The 25521-nt window shown below is 34.9% G+C and overlaps 1 long non-coding RNA gene across 3 annotated transcripts in view; it reads left to right on the top strand.

Annotated features, from left to right (window-relative positions):
- Positions 1 to 25521, top strand: part of LOC140528340 (uncharacterized) — a 196860-nt gene that overhangs the window by 26553 nt on the left and 144786 nt on the right. Inside the window, exons 3-4 of one of the 3 annotated variants that reach the window (XR_011975147.1) lie at positions 16042 to 16153; positions 16947 to 17060. This is a non-coding gene — a long non-coding RNA (uncharacterized lncRNA). Of the gene's footprint in view, positions 1 to 16036; positions 16154 to 16946; positions 17487 to 25521 lie in introns of those variants that run through there. The other 2 variants (XR_011975148.1, XR_011975146.1) reach the window with 2 other exon arrangements.

Raw genomic sequence — 25521 nt, forward strand, 5'->3', positions numbered from 1 at the left:
GAAGAAGTAGACTTCAAGGCAGAAAGTAAGGCTGAATTTGTGGGTTTGGGAATTATATGCATAGAGATGATAACTGAATCCATGGGAGCAAATAAGACCAGGTAGAGATTTGCTTTCACCAAACATTTATTTAGTACCTTTTCTGGAAAGAACACTGCTCTTGGTACTTAGGGAGATACCAAGTTCCTCCCATCCATGATTTTACCTTTTAGAAGTAGAAGCAACAGACCTAGAAAACAGAAAAACATCATATTGCTGAAATAGAGAATTAAATTTTTGCCTTCAAAATTCTTTGTTATGTTCATGGAGGGTAGGGGAGGTTAACAAAGGGTTCAGAGAAAGGAATGTGGGAGGCTTTCAGGAAAAGAGGTCCTTTGATTTGAGCTTTAAAGGATGGCTAGATATTCAGCTTATTATCTTGTTGAATACAGCAAAGTATAGGAGAGTTCAATATGAAAGGTAAACAATGAGAAAGCGAAGAAAGAAAAAGAAGAAAGGGAGGGCGAAGGAAAGGTGAATTCATGTGTTTCTGTTTTGCTTCCATATCCACAGTGCAAAGCATTGTGCCTTGCAAAAACCAAAACAATCTTAGGTATTTAATATTTCTTGAGTTGAAATGATTTCAGTTGAGGGAAGATAAGGCAGTCAGGTAGGAAGGCAGGCAAGAGGAAAGAAGGAAAGAAGAAAGGAAGCAGAGAAGGAAGAAGGAAGGGAAGAAAGAAAATATAATTATTTCTGACAATGAACTCAAAATATTTAAACTTAATGGCACATGACTATAAATTACAGAACCATAGAATCTTAAGTAAGGAAAATACTTCAGAATACTTAAAATACTTGAAATCCTTCAATGAATGGGGAACTCACCACTTCATGCTGAAACACATAGTACTTTCAGAGTACTCTACTTGCTGACAAATATCTCCTTATATCAAATCTAAATTGTCCCTTTCCAATGTCTACCCGTCACTTCTCTACATGTGAGAAGAGATGGGAGAAGTCTGTTCCCTCTTTCATTCATGATCATCCTTTAAATACTTGATAATATCTTTAATGAGCCCTCTGAATCTTCTCTTACTGACAAAACATTGCCAAGACTTTCATGTGACACAAAGTGTAGGCTCTTCACTATCTTACTTGTCCTTCTCGATGTACTTCAACTTATCAGTTTATTAGTTTTTAGTCCACAAAGTCTCCCAAACTATTTGTTAAAAATAAAGAGATTAAAAAAAAATGGGTTTTGTCTTTATATTGCAGTCATTTTTTGAAAAAAATAAAGATTCCCTACACTTAGATTGAAATTTCCCTTACAACCAGAATGAAAATAGCATATAAAAAGGTAATTATCACCATTTCGTCTGTCATTGCCAATATCCTCTCATTTGTGCTTACTGAATCACAGATCTAGAGCTCTAAGCATCCTCAGAGGCTATCTAATCCAACTTTTATTTTTACAGATGAAGAAACTGAAACCCAATGAGACTGAAAAACTTGCCCAAGCTCAAACAGATATTATATAATGGGAGGTGGGTGAGAGTTAAACTCAAATCCTCTAACTTTAGAGTTTGTGTACCCTGTACCATAAGGATTATTATTTTCTAAACTTGACTTTATCACGTTGATGTCATTTTGGTCCTCTGAGAAAGTAGGACAACAATCAAACCAAACCAAACATGAGTAATGATCAATTCTATAATTTGTGTTATTACTCATAATTCAGAATGTCATTACTTAGTTTCCATTTAGGCCTATGTGATTTGCTCATAATTCTTTTATGGTCTATGAAGGATACATTTTTATTTTTCCCTTTGAAACTTTGTTTATGATTCACTTATTCCCTAGCAAAAGTACCGTAAGATGTTGAGAAATAAGTGAATTCTTGAATATTCCCATTCAGATTTCATTATAAGCAAGTGAAATCTATTTTCCAAAAATCTATTCAGATCTTCATTTCACTTTCCCCCTCTCTTTCCTTGTGTGTTTGTGTGCATATATACACATACATACACATAATTAGGGGCTATCCTGGGTCAACAGGCTGGTATATACTATATGAGCCTTGGGTATGTCTATGTGTGTGAAAGGGATAAGGATTCTGGGAATGATAGACTGGTCTTCAGTTGGTATTTCTTGTTTAAAAAAATTAGCCAGTTCTCCCTATTTTTCTTTTCTTATAGTATTGTTTTTCTTCCTAGTAAGGACTTACTACAAGTTCATTTAGGGTAGTATAGGATTAGTGGTAGACTAGGTTACCTCTTATTATATCTTCCTAAGATGATACTCCTCTGATGACCCTTTTCGGAAGAGCTATCTAACAACAATTCTCTGATTTTGTCCATCAATATGATGTAATGGTGCATTCCAAACCATTACTCTATCTAAGTGAGTATCCCATTTAGGGTTACTAAAACTTTTTTTTCCAGAGTGGTTTTATGTCTTTAAAGTTATTTAAAGGTTGGCTTCTCTTTCTTAATTTTCTTCTCCATGAACTATCCAAGTATCAAGGGAGCCATAAGTCTTTTTGTAAGTCTATAAAGACTGTTTTGTTATGCAGTGCAAATCATAAATATTAGGTCATTTTACTGTCTTTTTTTCCTGCCTGATCCTGTGCCTCTTATCTTCCCATATATGTCAGTGTTGCCTGAACATTATATATCTCCAATTTTCATGGTATGTTTTATAGAAATGTTATAAAATTTGGCTTTCTTTTATAGGTTTAATCATGTTACTAAATTTATGTAAGACAAACCACTTCAGGAGAGTGTTTTGTTCTATATGGCTGAATTGTTTGGGGGAAGAACCTCAACAAGGCCAGAGGATGGTTGCCGGGGTGAAAAGTCAGGTTTAAGAACAAGAGTGGAAAGAATGAAAGTTTTTAACAATGGAGAAAAGAAGATTTATTGAGTAGTATGCAGATGGAACACAATTTCAGGGTTTGTATGTGAGGAATTGTTTTTAAAAAGAAAGAATAAATTTGTTACCCTTGCCCAAAATGGCAGAATTAGGAACAATAGGTAGAATTTACAGTGAGGAAAACCATTGTTCCACAACAACAACAACAAAACAACAAAAATTTTCCTACCTAACAATCACAACCAAGAATTGAATGCGCTGTCTCTAGAGGTACCATATTCAACAAATCTATTAATTTTCTTTTTTTTTTCTTCAAGGGAAAGATTACTTATTGTATATGTTGTAATGATTATCTCTCAAGATACAGGTCAGATAGGTGGCCTCCATTTCTAAGATGTTTTAATTTTATAAGTTGTTCCATAAAAAAACCCAAACAAACAAACAAACAAAACTAGCAAAATATATTGCCAGGACTTTTTTAGACTGGATTTGATAATTAAATAGTCAGACCCTGAGTCCACTGAAGGAAATAGAGACGGCATAGAGATGACAAGGCTGACTTGGGGAGGACTAAATTTGGAGAGCTATTTTCTGAAAGAGAAATGAGTCATTTCACTCAGTCTCAGTACATAGAACAAAGATCACTGAATGGAAATTGCAGGGAGTCATATATTAGCTCAACATAAGGAAGTACTAAAGCTTTCCAACCATGGTACAGTGTGTTTTAATAAATTCAATTTGACAAACACTTATTAAGTAGTTACAACATGTAGGCACCATTCATGCTACAGGAGATTCAAAAACAAACCACAAATAGTCTCTGTAGCCAGGGAAGATTATGTTCTACTGTTTTATGAGATAGGGAATGATAGTGGGTTTCCCAGCAATGATGCTATTCAAATTGGATATCCATTTGTCTGAGAAAGTAATTAGCTTTAGGCAAGGAGTTGAAGGAGTTACCCTCACATCTCCTCCTACTATGAGATTCTCTGAATAGTTTTCATAACCTCTTGGTAATCCTGGTAACAGGAATTCATAAAGAGCGGTGGTTTGCGAATGTGGAATATTGCCACGGAGACACATACACAACCTATATTTTCAAAGCAACAACCCAGAGCTGATGCTCACTTGAAATGCAAATGTTGTCCACATTACATTCCTTTGAGACAATAGTGTATATCAGTTGATCTTATATACATGCTGTTAGTTTCTGTAGGAAGAAGAATTACCATCCCTTAAAGAATTGTTAGATTCATTTTAATCTTGGTTCAAGCCAGAGGGACATTCATGCTGGAGTCTGAAGGGAAACTGAGTCTTTATGACTCCTTTGGGAGAAGTCGTTCTTCTTTGTCTTCTTTCTTGTCTTTTTAAACATTTTTTTTTAAATTTTTTGCTTACTACTATTTTTTCTGGATGGATTTTTACTCACAGTATTCCCATTTCACCTGTGAAATTTTAGATGTTCAAAAATGCCTCCAGGAGAAGAAATCATTCTTGGAATCTCTTAGTTCTGATCAGTCATGCTTTATGACAGCTAAAGTGCCCCATGATGGGGGAGGAGCCTTAATAAAAGTTCTGATTTATAGTCATACTATGATAATTTGATGCTTCCATGATCTGTCATCTCACAGTTGTAAACATTCTTTCTAAAGATACAAGTAATAATTCCTTCATGTTGTCTCATATACTTCTAAATCTTTTGGTACTAGAATAGATCAGAGGTTCTTAACCTGGGTTATTTGAGTTTGACTCATTTTACATATATTTTGATAAGTGAATTTCAATATAATTGGTTTTCTTTGTAATTTTTTGTCTTTTATATGAATTTAAAAACATGATTCTGAGAAGAGGCCCATACATAGACTTTACCACATTGCTGAAAGGGTCCATAACACACACACACACACATAAACATATATATATATGTATATATATATATATATATATACACACACACACACATGATATGGAATAGATTTAGATTAGATGATCTCTAAAATCCCTTGCATCTCTAAATTTAGAATCTTATGATTCTATGACTCAAATTGTTTGAGAACTTCTTTCAATACTTTTAATATCTTGGGGATAATCTAAGCATATAATATCAAAGTTGAAAGGGGTCCTGGAGGTCATGCAATGATATTTTGCTTAAATTACCCGTGCCTGGAATCCACTTCCTTTTCACTTTCATCTCTCAGGATACCTAGTCTCTATCAAAGAGCAGCTCTAATTACACACTATTGTGTATTGTGTGTTGTATTCTTGATGGCAATGATAACCATACCTTCCCCCTCCCCCTCCCCCCACTCCCCAGATCACCTTGTATATCACTTGTGCATTGCTAGGTAACATTAAGTTAGCATCTCCCTAATATTATTGACATCCTCTAATGGTGAGTATCATTTAATTAATTAATTAGTTCTTTCAAAAGTCATAGTAGAACTGAAAATCTATCAAGAACAGATATTATAAAGTATTTTCACACAACTGGGGACATTCTATCATATCATCTTGGTTATTGAGAGAACCTGAAACCTTAAAGCAGCTCATATAAAGCAATCAGTCAATCAAGGTTGCTTTTGAATGCAACATAGCCTTTACATGGATCAATGTGGCACTATAGCTCTCTCTTAGATAATTTCAATCCACTGAGTTAAGCAGGCCCTTCAGAATTCATCATTGTGCTCAGTCATCTTCAAAATCTGGTATGGATCCCAGCTGCTGGATATCTAGTCACTCATGAGTACTTCTCATACCTATAGTCAGATGTGCCTGTACTTAAAAAGAACAGACACAACAGAGGTAGATTGTAGAGGTCTTTGAATACTAAAGAGGAGTTTATATTTAACCCTATAGAAAATAGGGAGCAATTGGAGTTTATTAAGCAGAAGAATGACCTAGCTAGAAAACAAAAAGGATAACAGTTGTTCTCATTCATTTGAAGTCATGAAACAAAGGCTAGATGGCCACTTTTTAGATGTGTGCTAAAGGGGATTCTTGTTTACGTTCTTGTGTTGGACTAGATGACCTCTGTGGCTTCTTCAAATTTGGACATACTGATTTTCAAGTTCTGTGTCATCCCTTGTTTTATGGGATCATCTAGATTTATGACTTAATCGTTTACATTCCATTTTCTGTACACTAGGGAACTTTCAGCTCTGACAATCTGTGTTCAATGGCCCCTTCCAGGTTTAAAATTCCAAAGTCACTTCTATATCTCACTATAATATAACAATTCTACTTCCTAAGAATTGTTCCAGCTTTGAGATTCTAAGATCCTACCATTTTGTTCCTACAATAGCCATGGTTGTGTTGTGATTAATATTAAGGGCATGAATCTTATCCTTTTGTATGATGTCACCTCCATTCTGTTCCTTAGGAGCGTGAAGTACAGAAGCCTTTGATATTTCTTTAATCTACCTGATTAAGGGAAATGAAATGACTGTTTAGCCAGCACAACTCTGGAGTTACTTTATAGGCATGACTTCCTACCAATTCTTTACTCCTTTGAGAAGGCACATTCATGTGTGTTTGATAAACAGCCTGGGGTTTTGGATTACAGGAAATCAATATATTGCATGGCCTCATTCCCTTTAGTAGTCTGCTGCTATGGGATAGAATTTGATGAGCCTTTGCTTTCAAAGTGCAACCTCTTAGGTAACTAAATCAGTGAAGGATTTAAGAGCTATTACTCCTTCTTGACCATCACTCACAGTGCCAAATTTTAGGATTCTCTTTGACAGCAATTTTTTCTTTTTCTTTGTTTTCTTTTTTATGTCTTCCTTCCTCTCCATTTATCTTAATGAATCTTCATTAGCTATTTAAAATTTTTCTAATACTTTTCTTATTTTCTTTGGAAATTGAAACAAAAAAATCTCCTATAAAGAAAATAGATTTCAGGTAACTCTACGGAGTATTTTCCACACTGTGAAAGCTGAATGGACTTCCAAAGTTTTAGCAAGCTCCCTTTTCCTGAAGGTCTCTGAGTGGAGACTGGAAGACTTGGCAGAGATGCTTTAGAAAAAGATTCATACTGGGGAATAACTGAAGTATATGATCCCAGAGTTTCCTATCAGAATTAAAATTTTAATATTGTACCATCACAAATGTCTTCAGGACAGGAATGCTTGGTTGGTTTGCTTCCATTGGATGAAATAGTCTTTGGATAAAACATTATCAATTCAGTCACTGACCTGAATATCCCAAATATTTGAGGTTGGTTTCAGTGGGAATTGTATATGTTGCTGAATTCTCTCCTGCTTCCATGTCTTTCCTCATATTGACCACCATTTCCATAATGCCTACATTATCATCTTCCCATACCCACCCTTCAAAACTTAGGTCAAGTGTGCATTCCAGCCAATTCTCTATATACCTTGCCTAATGATAAGCTCACTTAGGTTTTGTTTAAAGCCTTTGCATTTTATATAATGTTTTGTACCAAATACTTACAATACTACTGATACTACCAGTAATACTGATATACACTAATGAATGACATTTATATATTATTTAATGATTTTCAACAGATTTCTTATGGATCACATTAGATTCTGAAACAATTTTGTGTATTATGTACTATTATCAGCTTTTTTTTTGATAAGGAAATTGAGGCTCAGAGAGGTTGTCACTTGATTTTCTTGCCTCTAATTCTGGTCTCTTCTCCGTTACTCCATGATAACTGTTCTATATAGATACTTATATTGATGCTAATATAAATATATACAGTATCCCTCAGAGCTACATTCCCCCTCATACAACATGTACTTGACAATTGGGTCCCCAGAGACTATTGTCTTACGCTGAAGGTACTCTATGTGTCCAAATTAAGAAAAATGGTTCATAAGCCCCAACTGATGCAATTGTCTCCTACAGCCAGCAAAGAGGACCCCAAAAATGTTTCTGAAATGGAAATATGTATGCCAAACTTTTGGACTAGATGTGACCAAGTGTTTGACCCTTACCCTTACTCTCCAGGGGTAGGCTGATGGTAATGCCCGTTACCATGTGTCCTAGCTTGGCCCATGCTTTTTACATACCTATGGAAATTTCATAGTAAAAAAAGTAATAACAAAGAAAAAAATCCCTGCTTTAGCTCTTAAATCTGTGACACACTCTCCCACAAATGCGCAGAGCATCAGTAAGAAAAGTGAATGCCTGAAGATTCTGGGAAGATGGTCAGAAAATTCCAAGCTCTCAAGATTTCCCCCCACAAAAGATTTAAAATAGCACCTGAGGGCTGATAAAGAGTAGGTGGAGGTAAATGAGAAGAGGAGCACAACAGGGGTCTTCCAGAAGGTCAGAAGAAAAATCCCAGGGCCTTAAGAGCAAAAACCTCCAGGCTAGTTTCTGTTTTAACAAGCCTCAAGCCTCTTTAACAACAAGTGGCAAGCCGTGGGGTTATTTGGTTTGGGAGACTGCATCTACCCTAGCAACAAGAACTTTTACCCCAGATAGTGGGGGGAGTTGGACATTTGAGCCCAAGAAGATTGAGGGAACCTCTGCTGATAAGAAAGGCCGGACACAGCTGTACTGTGGAGAGTAGCAGGGATAAGAAGGATCCAGCCCACAACCTGGTGAGTGTAGACGCAGCGAGGCAGAAAGCCCCTGGCTGTGGGCACTTCCAGGGGATTGGAGGTTCGGCTTTGGTTCCAGGCAAGAGGGGAGAGCTGAAGATCTGAGGCAAGAGACACCATCCACCATACCCCAGGACTAGAGGTGATTACAAAAAATAAGCTATTACCACAAAAAATGCACAGGCAAAGGAGAAAGAATACAACCATAAAAAGTTATTATGGGAATAGAGATTACCTGAGTTCATCCTCAGAGGAGGATACCGAAGCAAAGAAACCCCCAAAGAGTAACGTAAAATGGTCACCTGCCCAAAAAGAATGTATAGAAGATCTTAAAAAAGACTTTAAAAATCCAGTGATAGAGATGGAGGAATAACTAAAAAAGAAAATAAGAATAACCCAAGAAAACAAGGTAGTTATAAAAGTCAACCATTAGAAAAGGAGATCCAGAATATTAAGGAAGAAAATGACACCTTGAAAATTAAAATTGGGCAATGTGAAGTCAGTGAAATTATAAGAGATCAAGAAATAACCAAAATATGAATAATGAAAAAAATAGAAGAGAAAGTGAAATATCTTATAAGGAAAACAACAGATTTGGAGAATAGATTAAGAAGAGAAAATCTAAAAATAATTGGATTAACTTAAAGTTATCAAAAAAATAATACTGATACAATAGTAGAAGAAAGAATCAAAGAAAATTATCCTGAAGCATTAGAACAAGGGGTGGGGGAGCAGGGGAGAGGAGTAGAAATAGAAAGCATTCATTGATGTCCACTTAAAAGAGATTCTATGAGGAAACCTCATAAGAATATCATAGTCAGATTCCAAAACTCCCAGCTCAAGGATAAAATATTAAAGCATCAAGATTAAAGCAATTTAAATATGATGGAGCCATAATTAGAATCACACAAAATCCAGCAGCAGAGGCATTAAAGGACTGCAATTTTTAGAACACAATAGATCGAAGGGCAAAAGAAATGGGTCTTTGGCCAAACATTTCATACCCTGCAAAGTTAATTATTACTCTGAATGAGAAAAAGGACATTTGATAAACTCTCAGACTTCCAAGGCTTCCTTTAAAACAATCCTCAACCTAATAGAAGATTTGACATACAAGAATGAAAGTATATATAAAGTATATACCAATGACTGGTAATAAAGGATTCATAAGGACAATCTGTTTGCCATTTATATATGTAAAATGTATGTCTAAGATTCTTATTAATAATTGGGTAGCTCATAAAGATCAGGGTAAACCTCTCTTTGGTAATAATTAAAAAGTAAATCCATTTAGGAATAGCTAAAAAGAGTAATTATTTTGCAAATGAAGTGCAAGAAGAAGACCTGATACAGAGGAATTAGATGGGGGAGGAGGGGTGGTAGTTCTAGTAACCTACATTCATTGGAAATGGATTTAAGAGGGAACAATGCACACGTACTTAAAAGAATATAAAAATCTCCTAAATTCAGAAGAAATAAAACCATAGGTGCATTGAGAGGGAGGAGAGGACAAGGAAGGGATCTTTAGAGGGGAGGGTTAGCGAATAGGTAAAAGGGGGCTTCAGAAAGGTGTTTAGATTTATAGGAATGGGAGGATAGGGGAGAGATCCTTGGAATGGAGTAGGCAAGTCATAGGAGGGCAAGATAGTGGGTAAGAAGTACAGTAGAGGAGGCAGGAGGGATTGGAAACAAGATATGCATGAACATTAAAGATCAGGAGTAGAATATTTTTGGAAAAGTATATGTCTATATATGTATGTATATGTGTATGTATATATCTATAACTATAGAGAAACGTACCTGAACTTTATTCTAGCCTTTGAGGAGTTGTGAGGGGAGGGGAAAAAAGAACAAAGTAAGAAAAGTGCATCGGAGAGAACAAAAGAAAACTCAGAAGGAAGCAAACAAAAGATGAGCAATTCTCAATGCAACGTATATTATTCATCATACAGTCTTTCTTGAAATGAAAATTTATTGTTACATATTTTGAATCCTCTCATGTTCTGCTAAGCACATGACATGTTTTCTTCTTTCTTACTTTGTATTTAAGTTCCAATATTTAAATTTGTGATGTGTTTTTGTTCCTTTTCTCTATTCTGTATTTGTGTGTTGGTCCTTGACTCCAAAATTAAAACAAAAAATGAACGCCAGTAGAGTTCACTTTTGGAAAGGGACACATATAGAGAACACATATGACAAGGGCAATTTATATCTTCAATACCAGTATTCTTTCCTCTTCACTTATCTCTTTTTATGACTTTTTTGTGATGCAGATTTGTTTAATAATATGTTATCTTGAGTCTTGGGTTTATTCTTAGGTACAGTGCTTGGTTCTGGTGCTTGGCTAGAACCTCTTCTGTCTTTAGCTTTGGATTTAGCTGAAATTCTTGGACTAGAGTCCAACTATACTTTCTTTTTTATTTTTAGAAAAACTAAAATGCATACCCTAAGACCAAAAGGAGCCTCAGCTCCAAAACCTGCTATCTTCTACATAGGAATAGCCATCTCCAGCCACCAGGCTCTCTTTGCTCTCAATTTCTTTCAAATCAGTTTGACCCTTTAGCTGGACCCTACTTTTTTGGAAACTTTCCAGGTGCTTCTTTTAAAAGATTCCATTGCTGATGCTATGGAATCAATAAATCCCCTCACCCATTCCCATTCCTAACCACTTTTGGCCACAATTTCCATGAAACATAAGGGAATAAGTCAAGAACAAACAAAAATCTGGGTGAGCAAACTTCTTTCACTAAAAAAAGGTCAATACCTTCTATTCAACTTATAGTCTTAGAAAACTACTCAGAACACACACACACACACACACACACATACACACATACGCATTTAGTGATTTATCCAAGGTCATACAGTGGGTATATGTTAGGAATATAACTTGAACTCAAGTATTCCTGCTTCTAAAGCTGACTTTTATTATGCCATGTTAACTTGAAGATGAACTCAAAATCAGAAGCAGTAATATTCACATTTGAAATATACAGAAACTGATTCACCAACTACTCACAAGCCAGAAAAAAAAAAACAACTAGAAAATATGCTTTGGGAAAAATATATATTAAAATTTTAAGTTTTACTGGAAGAGAATGTAGAATAGATTCTTGGTTTATAGATTCTTAGATTTATAAGGAGAAAGGATTGTAGAGGTCAAATTCAACCCCCTCATTTTACAGGTATAAATCTGAGGACCAGAGAATCTAATCTGATCCTGTTTTCCCAGGATCATATAGCTATGTAAAAGTCTGAGGAAAGATTTGAGTTCATATATTTCTGATTCCAAAGCTCTATCCACAAAACACACTGCCTCACTGAAGTAGCCAACCTCCTAATTTATTAGATGATGAAATGGAAGACCAGAGACAATAAATGAATTATCCAAATATTGGCATGATATTTATAATTTTTGCCTTCCAATATTATCACCTTGACCTTAACCCTTTCCTAACATTAGCTTCTTTGAAAAGTAGCATCCTCCAGACCAGAAAATCCTGGGTTGCCAGATTTGGAAAGGACTCAGAGTTCATATAATCCAACTTTTGCTCAAATAGGAATCTCACATGAAACATTAAAAACAAATGGTATGTGTTATTAAGGTAACAATATTAGAAATATTAGTGTATCTATAAACAAAGAAGAGATGGTTAAAGATCTCTCAGGGTTTTCTGGGAAAGGAGAATAGACTCATGCTGCTGACAGATAATGTTCAGTCTTTAGGTCTTTATTTTAGATAATTACTTATCTCACTAAAAAGCAAAGGAATATAAATGCCTATAACGAAAATACATAAGCTAATCTCCATTCGTTTCGTATACTGATGTATGTCTGTGTAATTCATCCTTTTATTTTTATTTATGAATCATTCATACACTGTGCAACCAGGTTCATCTTCAAAAGATATTCAGGAAAATCATGTGTTGCTTAGGCCTTTTCAAAATGAATTTGGACCTTAAATTAACTTTTGACTGATAGCTTTGTTCAGGAAAATGCTTCCACACTGAACAAAACCAGGAGTAGTCTGTGATTTAAATTGGCATATTGATGAGTTCTGTAGATGGATTTGATACAGAATGAGCAAGAATAAAATTATGCATGCAAATATAGTAGTGCAGGTGTTGTGTTTCTTGATGAGACTATGTTAAAAATATTTGGCTTTGAAATGTTGAATACACCTGTTTCATATGGAGACTTTTGTTTTCTTGTGTGGAATAACTCATAAAAAATTTAAATAATTTAACTTGTATAAATGCACCAAGCAATTAGTTGGATATAGTATAGATAGAGAAAGAAGCCATATGGGGTACAATAGGTGATGAGGTATTAGTAAATAACTTTAAAAAATCCATACTTAGTTCTAAAAAACATATTCTATTTGAAAAGAACTATTGGGAAAACTGGAAGTCAGTTTGGCAGAAATTGAGTTTAAACTAGCATCTTACACCATATGTCAGAATAATTTCAAGATTGATATGTGACATATAAAAAATTGTAAAAACTAGGAAGACATGTTATTCATAATTAGGACTTTTAGGGAAAACATTAATCAAGAAAAGGATAGAGCAGAATATAAAAGATAAAATATAACATTAAACATAAAATACTTCAAATATACAATCAAATCATATAGAATATGTTTAGATTTGGTAGATTAAAGAATAAAGTTTATTTCTCAAAATATCCTTTGAATGACATTAATATCTAAAATGTGAGAATAAATGCATATATTGCCAAAGAGAAGCAGAAACTAGAGTGGATAGAGTCCAGGACTCTGAATCAGAAAGACCTCGGTTCAAGTCCTGCTTCTGAAGCACTCTAGATTTTTCACTTTGAGTAAGTCATTAAACCTAACAGTATCCCATGTAACTCCCTAACAGCATAGGTTTCAGAACAGGTACCAATTTGCCTTAGTACATAAATTTGCTCCTCCTCAAAAGTTCCCTACATTGATGAAATCAGAGGTCTATGTGATAGATAGAAAATTGATAATAGATATAAATAATAATAGATAGAATAGAAATAAAACAAATATGAAAAATGGATATAAATATGGATAATACATATAAATAATATTAGATATAAATGTGTATCATAAAATGCCTTCATATATTTGTATTATTAATAAATAAGTTTTGAAATAGAATCACAAATTACTAACATTAATTTGAAAAATTGCTCTCAATCATTAAAGATGAGAGAAATGCAAATTGAAATAATTTTGTGGTTTTACTTCATACTCTTCAAAGTGGTCAAGCCAATCAGTGATGCAAATAGTTATTTGAATAGCCTTGTGGAATAGAAACATACTAAAATACTAGTAGTAGATCTCTGATATGATATGATGATTTTGGAAATCAGTTTTTAATTTGATAAATTTCAGTAAATTGACAATATCTTTGAAATCAGTGACTAATCTTTACACCACTTCTTAGCCAACCCTCTCTCCACTTGGCATATGCCTCAAGAGAGTCAAAATTAGGGAGAAATGACTCACTTTTGCCAATTCACATTAATATTTTTTATGGTGACAAATACTATCTAGAAAAGGGAATTGAACCAACTGTGGAATAAATGAACAAATTGGGTTTTATGGATTTAATATATTATTAGTATTTCATAAAAATAATTAATATGGAGAATTGATTGTTTTTTCTACCAAGCCCTCCATCTTCCCATTTAGTTTGTAAGTAACTTGAAGTTCAGGAACTATCTTTTGCCTCTTTTAGCATCCCTAGCACTTAGCAAAGTGCCTATCACTTAGTAGCCACTTAACAAATATTTACTGATTCCTAACTTTTCTACTTAATACTGAAGACACTATCATCTCCCCAGTCACACAGGCTTGAAGCCTAGGTTTCATTCTCAACTCCTCTCTCCCTCTCCCTCTCTCTCTCTCTCTCTCTCTCTCTCTCTCTCTCTCTCTCTCTCTCTCTCTCTGTGTCTCTCCCTATTTCCGTATCTCTGTCTCTCTCTCGCCACCCCCATTAAATCAGTTATGAAGACCTGTAAAATCTACCTTCACAACTATGCCTCTTTCTTTCCTATGCCCCCTTCTTTTTTCTAACACTGTTACCACCCTAGTGCAGACTCTCAACACTCTTACTTGGACTATAGCAATAGCCTTTTCTGGTTGATCTTGCTGCCACAAATCTCACATTATTTTCTACTTAGCTATAAAAGTGATCTTCCTAAAGCACAAGTCTGATCATGTCATCTTTCTCTCCCCTACATTCAAGAAACTCCTGTGGCTTTCTGTCTCCTCCAGTATAAAACGCAAAATCCTCTGTTTGGTGCTCAAAGTCCTTTTTGATATGACCCTATATTCTTACATTTTACTGTCCCCACCTCCCATGTCCTCTATGCTCCAGTACAATGGTCTACTTGCTGTTTCTTGCGTGACATTCCATTTCCTGACTGTGCATTTTTTCTAGTTGATTTGTTGCTTGTAATTCTCTCCCTTATTCTATCTAAAGGGAACTGCCTTTCCTTTGAAATTATCCCCCAATTATGCTCTATATATCTTATTTGTACATAATTGCTAGTGTTTTGTCTCCCAGATTAGACTGAGCATTTTCAGAAAAGGGACTATTTTTTATTTTGGCCTTACCTTTTTCCTTTGCAATGTCTGGAACATAGTAAGCATTTAAGAAATACTTGTTGACTGACTGACTTAAAGAAATCTATGAAGATATGTATGAATCAGAGAAAAGTAACTAAAATTCTATATATGTATATTAAATACATGTATGCACACATACCCCACAAATATTTCTCTCTCTCTTTACACACACACATATGTCTCTCTCTCTCTCTCTCTCTCTCTCTCTCTCTCTCTACATATATATATATATAGATAGATAGATAGATAGATAGATAGATAGATAGATAGATAGATAGATAGATATATGTGTATGTGATCTAAATGAAAAAATATTAAAAGACATTCTAATTCTGATCAGTTACATTGATGAATCTTAGTCTCTGAGAAGTGATAATAAATCACACTTCCCAGCAGTCAGTAGAGTTAAGCAACCTTGGAATTGAATTGTCTAGGGAAGATATTTAGCTATTACTATGTAGTCATAGGGGGCAGCTAGGTGGCTTAGTGCGTAAAATGCTGGGCCTGGAGTCAGGAAGACTTGAGTTCAAATACAGCCTCAGGTTCTGACTAGCCGTATGATCTTGGACGAGTCACTTAACCTATGTTCGCTTTAATCTGCTGGAGAAGGAAAGTCTAATTGCAGTTTGAGTAGGAACACTATTTATCCATACTCTTCAATAAATGGAATCAGTTTAAATGAAATGAGCTGCTAAGTAAGACTGAGTTTCAGGCCCTAGAGAACTAAAAATAGCTAAAGGGCACACTGGAAAGTGTGCTGCTCTTGGAGTCTGAAAGACATGAATTCAAATTCAGCTTTAGACACTTACTAGTTTTATGAACCTCAGTTTCTTCAACTGTAAAATGTGACTAATAATAGCACTTACCTACCAGGTGTTTTGTAAGCATCAGGTAAAATGATATTTCCAAAGTGCTTAGTATGATGCCTGCCACATATTACACACTAATATGCTCATGTTCTTTCCTTCTTTCCTCTCTCAAGTACAGACTGAATGGCCACTACTTGTGGTTGTTTTGGAGGAGATTCTCATGCAGATTTCCATTGAACTAACAGCCATTCCAATTCAGAGGTCCTTTGGTTCTATGATGTCATAAAATGGTAAGTGAGGCATAAATATGGGTACAAAGTGGAAAATGGCAATATTCAGCCTCATGCAGGCTCTCATTTCTGACAGTCCTATTGACTTGGCTTGAGTTTTCTCTATAATTGTCTCAATTTCCCACTTCATTTTTTTAGAATGTGTAGACACAGTTGTCTGGCATGGGAACTCACAGCCTGAGTTATGTCATTACTCATCTCAGTAATATTGTTTATCATTCATTTCATGAGTGTGCTTGTCCTAAGTGGAATCAAAGCTATTCAAACAGAATCATTCACTCTGTGAACTCCATGAGCATTTCCCATGAAATCTGATCACGTGCAGGGACAATTCTTAGAGAGAGAAAGCCCTACTATAGCTTTGATAGATCATTTACTTCAAATTGTTCTCAGCGAGGATGTTGACCTCCTCATTGCTGGTAGCTGTTCTCCCTTAGAAAATCAAAACCTTAGCTTTGCTGGGTTTCCACAACCCTGGAACACCTCCCCCTCCCTTTTAAAGAAAGTTTAAATATGAAGCAAATATGAATCATCAGGCAATGTTGTATGGTGGTGGAAAGAACACTAGATCCACAATTGAGAGAAGTGGGTTCTAATCCTGGTTATGACACTTAACAGTTATAGGATTGTGGTTAAGCCTTTTCACATCTCTGACTCTCAGTTTCCTTATCTATAAATTGGAAATAATAACGTTATCTCATAGAATACCTTATGCAGAAAATTCATGATGTCATACAGGAAGCACTTTAAAAACTACATAAATGTGTTTCATTATAATTATTTTTTTCCCCAGAGTCTGACTCTCAAAGAGAAAAGTATATCTGAGTGCTTGGATTATCACTCCATCTTTCTGAACATTTCAACATGGACAGGAAAATGAGACTGATTCACCCCTGAGATAATTGTGGTTAGTACTTCCCTGTTCTCCAATATTTCAACAAACATGAATTAAATCTCTCCTATACATGAGGGCTCATGGTCCTTGGTAATAAATATGTGAAGATTAAAAATGACAATTTATTAAAATTCATAACTTGTTTCCAATCTATATTTTTATATTAATTAACCCCCTTCATACATACACAGGTTCAGCTAGAGACATCTTTTGTTCCTTACATGTGTCATTCTATCTTCTATCTCCTCTTTTACTAGGCTGTATTCCATGCCTAGAATATTTTCCTTCCTGACCCTTTTCTCTTAGAATCCCTAGATTCTATTAAAATCTAACGTAAGCATTACCTTCTCTACAAGGTCTTTCTAGATCCCCTGCTACTTGTGTTTCAACACCAAAATTACCTTGAATTTATTTTGTCTCCACTTTGTATTTACTTATATGAATATATACTATTTATCCTAATAGAATGGAGCTCCTTGACTGCAGGAAGTATTTCATTTTTTCTTTGTTTCTCAATAATTTAAAATAGATAATTTTATTCAAATGTATGTATCCCCAACTTGAGACTTAAGTTAGCATTTCTTTTCATCATTTCAAAAATTCTAGGATTCTCTAAGGAATTCTCCATCCACTGACACAGATCACAACTCCTCTTTACCTTAGTTAATAATCTTTGAAAAGTATTGTGCATAGAAAACATCATTCCTTAGCTAATCTGGTCCTCGAGTGGTATAGTTTGTGTATCATCACATGCCTTCTATATGCCTTTTTAACTTGTTAGGATCAGTCAGAATATTTGCTCTGCAGGAGCAACCTCTAAAAATCCAAAATCATAACTATGCTATAACGATAAGAACTGTCTTGTAAACAGAAGTTCATAGATTTTGAGCTGGGGAGAACCTTAGAGTTCATCTAATCCATTTCCTTTATTTGGTAGTTGGGAATATTGGGACTCAGAGTAAGTGTCTTACATGAAGTATCTTTGTTAGTAAAGTGATAGAGCTGGTAGTTTAACACAGGTCTTCTGAGTGCAAATCCCATTTCCCTTCTACTTTGCCATGCACCAAAGAAGGGCTTGATAGGAGGATTTTAACAGATAGCAAACATAAAATCATAACGTCCATTCATCTGTTAGTCATTAGGTAGCAAAATAATTCTCAAGTATTTGATTGGTTATGGGGATGGATGAAGGACCATATTTCACTGCTCTTTCAAAAATTAATAAATTATTTTTCTCCTTGATAAATTGCTTAGCTCAATAAAAAGTTGATATGTGGCTATAAAATATTTTGAAATATGAACAAGTTAAGTAACATTTACATATCTGACCAATTTATGGGTGCATGGAATAGCTCGTGAAGTATAAGGGAAAAATACTTAGTTTCATTTAAAGTCCTTGTTCTGTCCATTTTCATTTTCTGCTCCATATCAAATTGCCCTAAATAAATTCTAACTACAGATTTTTTTTCCTTCTTTCCTTCTCTTTCTTTCTTTCTTTCTTTCTTTCTTTTTCTTTCTTTCTTTCTTTCTTTCTTTCTTTCTTTCTTTCTTTCTTTCTTTTTTTGCAAAGCAGAGCACCATGTAAAAGTCTATTGGTCCTGAGTGAATTCAAATCAATTTTCCTGGACCCACTCCATAACAATTTTATAAGCAAGATAGGCAGATTCTTTACCATCCGTTACTAGAGCTAGAAGGGATTTCTTCATTCAGTACACATAATCAATCCTGTTGTCAATGGTGGGACCTTCTCCTGATTTACAGAAGTGATCTAGATTAGAATATGACCTCTAACATTTAGTAACTTTGTAACCTTGGGCAAGTCAAATGCATTCTTGAGACTCAGTTGCTTCACTTGTAAACTGGCAAAAATAAAATAGAGCACTGACACTACATGCTATATCTATATCTAATCTATCGATGTATCTATCTATCTATCTATCATCTATCTATCTATCTATCTATCTATCTATCTATCTATCTATCTATCTATCTATCTGTCTATCTATCTGTCATGCTATAGTACTGACATAGTATTGTTGGATTCAGATAAAGGACTTTGTAAACCTTGAATTGCTATATAAATAGCAGTTATATTTTTAATTGACTACCTCAATCACCTATAGAACTATACTTATTGATCTTACAAATATAGGATTTGGAGCGAAGTTCAGATCCTCATGCAACTGTAAGAGTATTATTTTTTCTCTCTTTTGAACTGAGGTTTTATCATCTAGAAAATGCAGATACTACTACTAACAACACTAATAGTAATAATGATAAAAATAATAAATAAATATATTTATACAAATATATTATATGCAATATAATATATTTATATAAATATTATATACAATATAATATATAAATTTAAAGTATTGTATTTATTATTTAATATAAATATATTATAAATGTAATATAAATACAAAAATTAAAAATAATGATGATAGATCATTAGATTTTTTGGGGAAAGGACTTTGTAAAAGTTATAGTAATATCAAAGTATGAGTTATTATTCTTAAGCTACATGCTTGCTATGCTGCATTCAGAGTTATAGAATATAAAGACAAACATGAACTTTGCTATCAACACACTATATGACCTTGGGCATTTAACTGCAGAGGACTTTAATGTCCTTGTTTAAAAAATGAAAGCACTAAAGTAGTTATCTCTAGAAATGTCTTCTATCTCTAAATCTTATAACCTCCATTGAAAAACATTTTTGTCATACCAAGGTATTCTTCAAAATAATTTTAATATGCAGGACATATGCAGATGTAGACACCCCAACCCCATAATTCTTTTGCCCTCCTGCTTGCCCAACTACTATCAGCTGGGAAATGAAAGTTGATTCTAGTTATTCTGGGAACTGATTAATTAAATCCTTTTCCTGGCAGATCCATTAATATCAACACAGCATGGCATAGATATTGACATGGTGAGAAAACATTGCTTTCAACAATAGGGTTCTGTTGACAAAACAATGTAATGTTTGGACCATTAGCAACAATTCAAGAATCCATCTTCTCTATCAATCTCATTTAGCTGACAAAAAATAAAAGCAACAGTGCAAAATGGAAAACAAAGTGTATTGACATTAAATATGTATTCAGGGTTCTCCACATACCAAACTACTCCATTTGGCATTTAGTTTAAGCTAGGAAGATATCCAACTCATCTAAATGCTTCTGCTTGCGGATTCTAGAAAGGAATTCCATGACAACATCACTTTATTACCATGGGATCAGTAAACCTCAGAGTCCAAGCCCAGTAAAGAGATGAGAGAGATTAGAAATATAGAGCATGATGCTAATATTGTAAGGGTCCTTAGATACCATCCATTTCAATTTCCTCAAGGTAGAGAGTGGAAAAGTGACCTGCCCAAGATCAGGCGGCAAGTTGCAAAATCAGAACTAGAAGCTAGATTTTCAAACTCAAACCTCAGCTATCATTAATTAAGTGCTTACAAAGTGCAGAACAACGTACAGAATGGAAGAGAGGAGAAACTGAAAATGAAAAATATATTCCCTAACTTTAACTAATGAAGGGGTGAAGATAGGCAAAAAGAGAATAAAATGCCAAAGGGGAAAGGAAACTATGGTATTATACAAAATATCACATAAAATTGGGAACATACACATTATCTTCAAGAACTAAAAGGGTTGCCATTGAGAAAAATGAGATTTCTTCTACTTCGACCTAGAAGGCAAAAATAGAAATAATAGGTGGAAGCCAAAAGGGTAGATTTTGAAATGATAATAGAAAAAGAATTCTAATAATTGGAACTTCCCAAAATTTGGAATGTGCTGCCTAGGGAAGTAGTGACCTCCCTCTTCCTAACGATCTTCAAGCACACGCTGAATGAACACTTATCCACTATCTCATAGAGTTATTCTTATTTTAAAATATATATTAAAAGTGAGGTGGGACTGTGCAAAGAATACTGACTTCAGAATCAGAAGATGCAGATTCAAATCACTTTAGTCACATATACCTGTATGACCTTGGGCAAGTCACTTCACCTATCTAGGCTATTCCCCATTAGTGAAATGAGAGGTTTGGCCTAGATAAGTTTAAGTTTCCTTACATTAATAGATCTATATTTTATGAAACGAATGGGCCAGTTGACATCTGAGTTACTTCTGACTTATGACATTCTCTGAATCTCTGAATATTGAATAAGGAAGAGGAAATTTTTCAATTTAGGGGTATTATAGAAAATTTATGGAAGATTTGGCTTCTGATTTTAGGCATATTAATGACCAATAGTTAGCTTTTATAGAATACTTATAGTTTGCAAAGTACTGTACATATATTATCTCATTTGATCGTCGCAACACCACTGTGAGGTAGGTGATATTATTTATTACTCCATTTTATAGATGAGGAAACAGAGGCTGAGATAAGTTAAGTGGACTTAAGTCACACAATTTTTAAGTTCATAAAACAGAATTTGAACTCAGGTCTTACTAGCTACAAGTACCTACTTACCACCAATCTATCTAGACTTGAAGGAAAGATGTTCTCAAATAGAAAGAAATGTAAAGGAAGTACATTTTAGCTATATGGGATGGTTGCATACATCAACAGAAGATTAAGGACCATATAGTAGTCCAGTTTGTTTGTAAAAGTGACTATAGAGAGTTGAGAGTATAGATTGTATGAGGGGAAGTAATGAGTAATTAGCCTGGACTAGAACAAGGCTGTTTAAGACTTTAAATGTCAAAGAGAGTTTTGAATTTTAATTGCAGAACTTAGGGTCCCTGGGCTCAAGTTCAGGGCAAGACTGGATTATGTCCCTAGTGTTGAGAGGAGGGGATGTTTGTACATTTATTTTTGCTCTACCCTAGAATTAAGATTCCTTTGTTGGAGCTAATCTGATTTTTTAGTGGTTAAATAAAACTGGAGAACAAAGGACACCTAGAATTGAAGTAATACTATGGGCAGGGGCTTGAGCCAATGACAGTGAACCTAAACACCCCAAACTCCCTGAATGGTACTGGAGAATCCTGAAAGATAGGGTGATATATAACATTCCTGAGCTTTAGGCAGTGGGGGTCAGGGTAATCACGGTTAAATCATAAAAATATTAGCTAGCAAAGAAAGCTTCTTGAGAACTGGGATAGCAAACTTGTATTTTGGGAATATAAATGTGGCAACCATATAGTGAATGGATTAGAAAAGAGAAGGATTGAATACGGAAAGATGGATTAGTAGAGTGTTGTAATAGTTCAACAAAGAGGAGATTAGTGCCTGAAGTAGAGGGTGTGTTTTGTGATCATAGAAAAGGGGATGAACACAAAGCTACTGAGGATGTGGCAATGATGAAAACATAATGATGGCTATGGGAGGGGGGGCGGACCTACACTGTGATTGGATAATACAAATCTATAATGAACACAAGCAAGAGAATGGCCATAGAATTTTGCTTCAATAGTCTGATCCCATTCAAAAGAAGTGAGCATAGAGTAAATAGTAAATAACAAATATTCATACACACATGTGTACATACATATATACATATACATACACGTATATTTAAGATTTAGAAGCACTTTACATGCTATGTGCTTTGAGTCTCACAATAATATTCTGAGACATATGGTGCAAGTACTATCTTCATTTTATAGAAGAAATTAAAGATCAGAGAGAGGGAGTAAAGGGGAGAAAGAGAGAGAGAGAGAGAGAGACAGACAGACAGACAGACAGAGACAGAGACAGAGAGAGACAATGAGAATTAACTGCCTAGATGAAAAAACAAACACCCAACCCAGGTAGAATGTGGGAGGGCGAAAAAGAACAATGATAAATAACTTTGGAATCTAATCACCTGATTTCAAGTTCTGGTTCTATGGTAATCTATGGCTTTGTCAAGTCATTTCCCTCATCTGTAAATTTAAGGGTTTGGAATAGCTGATACCTTGGGTCCTCTTCAGCTCTAATAGCCTGACATTTAGGAGTAGAATATATAGAACATATTTCATCAGGTGAGTAAAGCATCACAGATCTTGTAATATATTTATGATATTTGCCTAGGTGGCATGAGGTAGTGCTTGACTTCGCTAATGTTAATTCCTTCCTAATTCCTAGGAAGACTGGGCACTAGATTGATTGGTTGGTTGTTGTCTTGCATTCTCAAAAAGGATCAAAGTGACATCACCAAGTTAGAGTAAAGTCACCATGCATCCTACTGCGATTGGACAGACAAATGCAAGCTCAATATGCTCTATCATAGATCAGGCACAAACAGTCCATGTGAACAATTGAAGTGGATTCTTTAAATTTGTTTATCTCATACTACTTTTCAGCCACTTCAATTCTGCTTTTCTCGTATAGTACAGTATCTTCTCTTATGATGGCATGCCATGCTGGGTGGTCCTTTGCCAGTGTCTCCCACGTCACACAATAAATTACAAAGTTCTTAAGAGAGACCTTAAGAGTGTCCTTGTATTGCTTCTTCTGATCACCATGTGAGCACTTGCCTGTGAGTGTTTTCCATAAAATAGTCTTTAAGGCAATCATATATTTGGCATTTGAACAATGTGGTCAGCTCATCATAGCTGATAAGTAACCCTCATTAGAGGAGTCAGTCTATATGGGCTTAGTTCATGGGCTAAGTAGCCGGAGAGCTCAGAGAAGCATGAGGTTCCTCTAGCTCACTAGCTCCTGTGACTTAGAGTTTATACTCTGGTATGCCAACCTTTCTGAGGCAGAAAAATTGTTCTTAATCTTTCAGTAAGGTTTAACCCTGATGTCCAAGTTTCCTCTCAGAACAAACTTATATTTATACCTACACTAATGTAAGTCTGGAGATAAGACAAAGGTCAGGTAGTGTTATTTATGAAGTCTCATAATGTATGTAAGGTAACTAGACCATAGCAAGGTATAGAAGAAGCAAATGATACCCTATATCATAGGATATACAGAGAGGAATATTGGGATTATCAAATGAATGGGTCTTAGATTCCATCTAGTTCAATCCGTACTGGACCAAAACTCTCCCTTATAATACTCCCATCAAGTAGTCATCTAGTAACTGCTTCAAGACTCTCATGAGATAAAACTTTCTATCTCTCAAGGCAACCTATTCCACTTTGGAACAGCTCTAATTGTTTAGGAAATAATAATAATAATAGCAGCAATAAGCATTTATATAGCATTTTAAGGGGTTTTTTATCATCACAACCACTCTGAGAGACTGGTGTTATTTTATTCCCATTTTAGAGATAAGGAAATTGAGGCAGGTTAAATGAATTGCAGACCATAAGTGTTAGAAGTAGTATTAGAACTCGGGTCTATTCAACTCAGTTTTACATATTTTATTACCTAGCTACCACAACCTCTCTTTGAGCCTAAATCCACCCCGATGAAATTTCTAGCTCTACCCTCTGGGACCAAGCAGAGCATATTTAATTACTCTTCTATGTAAAAGCTATTCTTATACTTGAAGGCATAAGTCATATTTCTTCAATTCTTCTCTCTCACATTAAACATGCCTACTGCATTAGGACAGAATATGCCCTCAACAAGTATTTGGTAAATGAGTTTGGATGGATGAATATATGGAAGGAAGGGTTAATGGATGGATGGATGCATGCATGGGCAAATGGATGATCCAAGACATATACTTGCTATCAAAACCTTCTTTCCAGAAATTTTTTTTTGGGAGAAGGCAAGTTAAGTAAGAAATTTAACAGAAAAGAAACAGGTTACTAACACAATAGTAGAGCCCATACATAACTATAGAGATTCACACATGGAAAGGGTGCATCCAAAGGTGCTGAAGTGACTGCCCAAGGATCTGAACATGCTGTATTCACATTTTGCTTGCCTTATTCTGTAACAGAATGCTCCTCTATAAGGCTCTGTCAGGGAGATACAGAAGGTCATAGTCAAGTCAAGAGGATATAAGAAAAGGCTCATGGATCAGAAAAATTACATCACATTTCATTTGAATACCTTACAGGTCGATATTTTATAGAGTATATAAAATAGCAATAAAAGATAATGGAGAAAATAAAGATAATACATTTTCTCAGGGGCATTGATCATCGAGGAAACATTCTTTCATTCTCTACATTTTCTCTCCAATCAAAAAAAAAAAGGAATAAAAGTTTCAATATTCTTAATTTAAATAAAATATGCAATACAGTGAGACACTTTAAGTGCTCCTTGTATTTAGTTCATGACTGTAAAATCATCTCCAGCTCGAAGAAGTTTCCTTGTGTGTTGTATTTACATTTTTCGAAGTCCAACTTTGAAGAACTTGCATGAATAATTCATCAGCTTCAATGTTTAAAGACTGAGTACCAGGCTTTTTATTTCGACTTCTCACTTGGTGCACACATTTGCCACAGACATGTCAACAATAACTGAAAGATGCACTTCCCTCCCTAACCCCTCCCCTCCAGAGTAAAAGGAAAAAACTCAAAGTTTTCCTCATTATGCACGGGCTTTGGCAATTTCATGTCACATT

The sequence above is a fragment of the Notamacropus eugenii genome, chromosome 1 (assembly GCF_028372415.1).
Source record: "Notamacropus eugenii isolate mMacEug1 chromosome 1, mMacEug1.pri_v2, whole genome shotgun sequence".
NCBI classification, from domain to species: Eukaryota; Metazoa; Chordata; class Mammalia; order Diprotodontia; family Macropodidae; genus Notamacropus; species Notamacropus eugenii.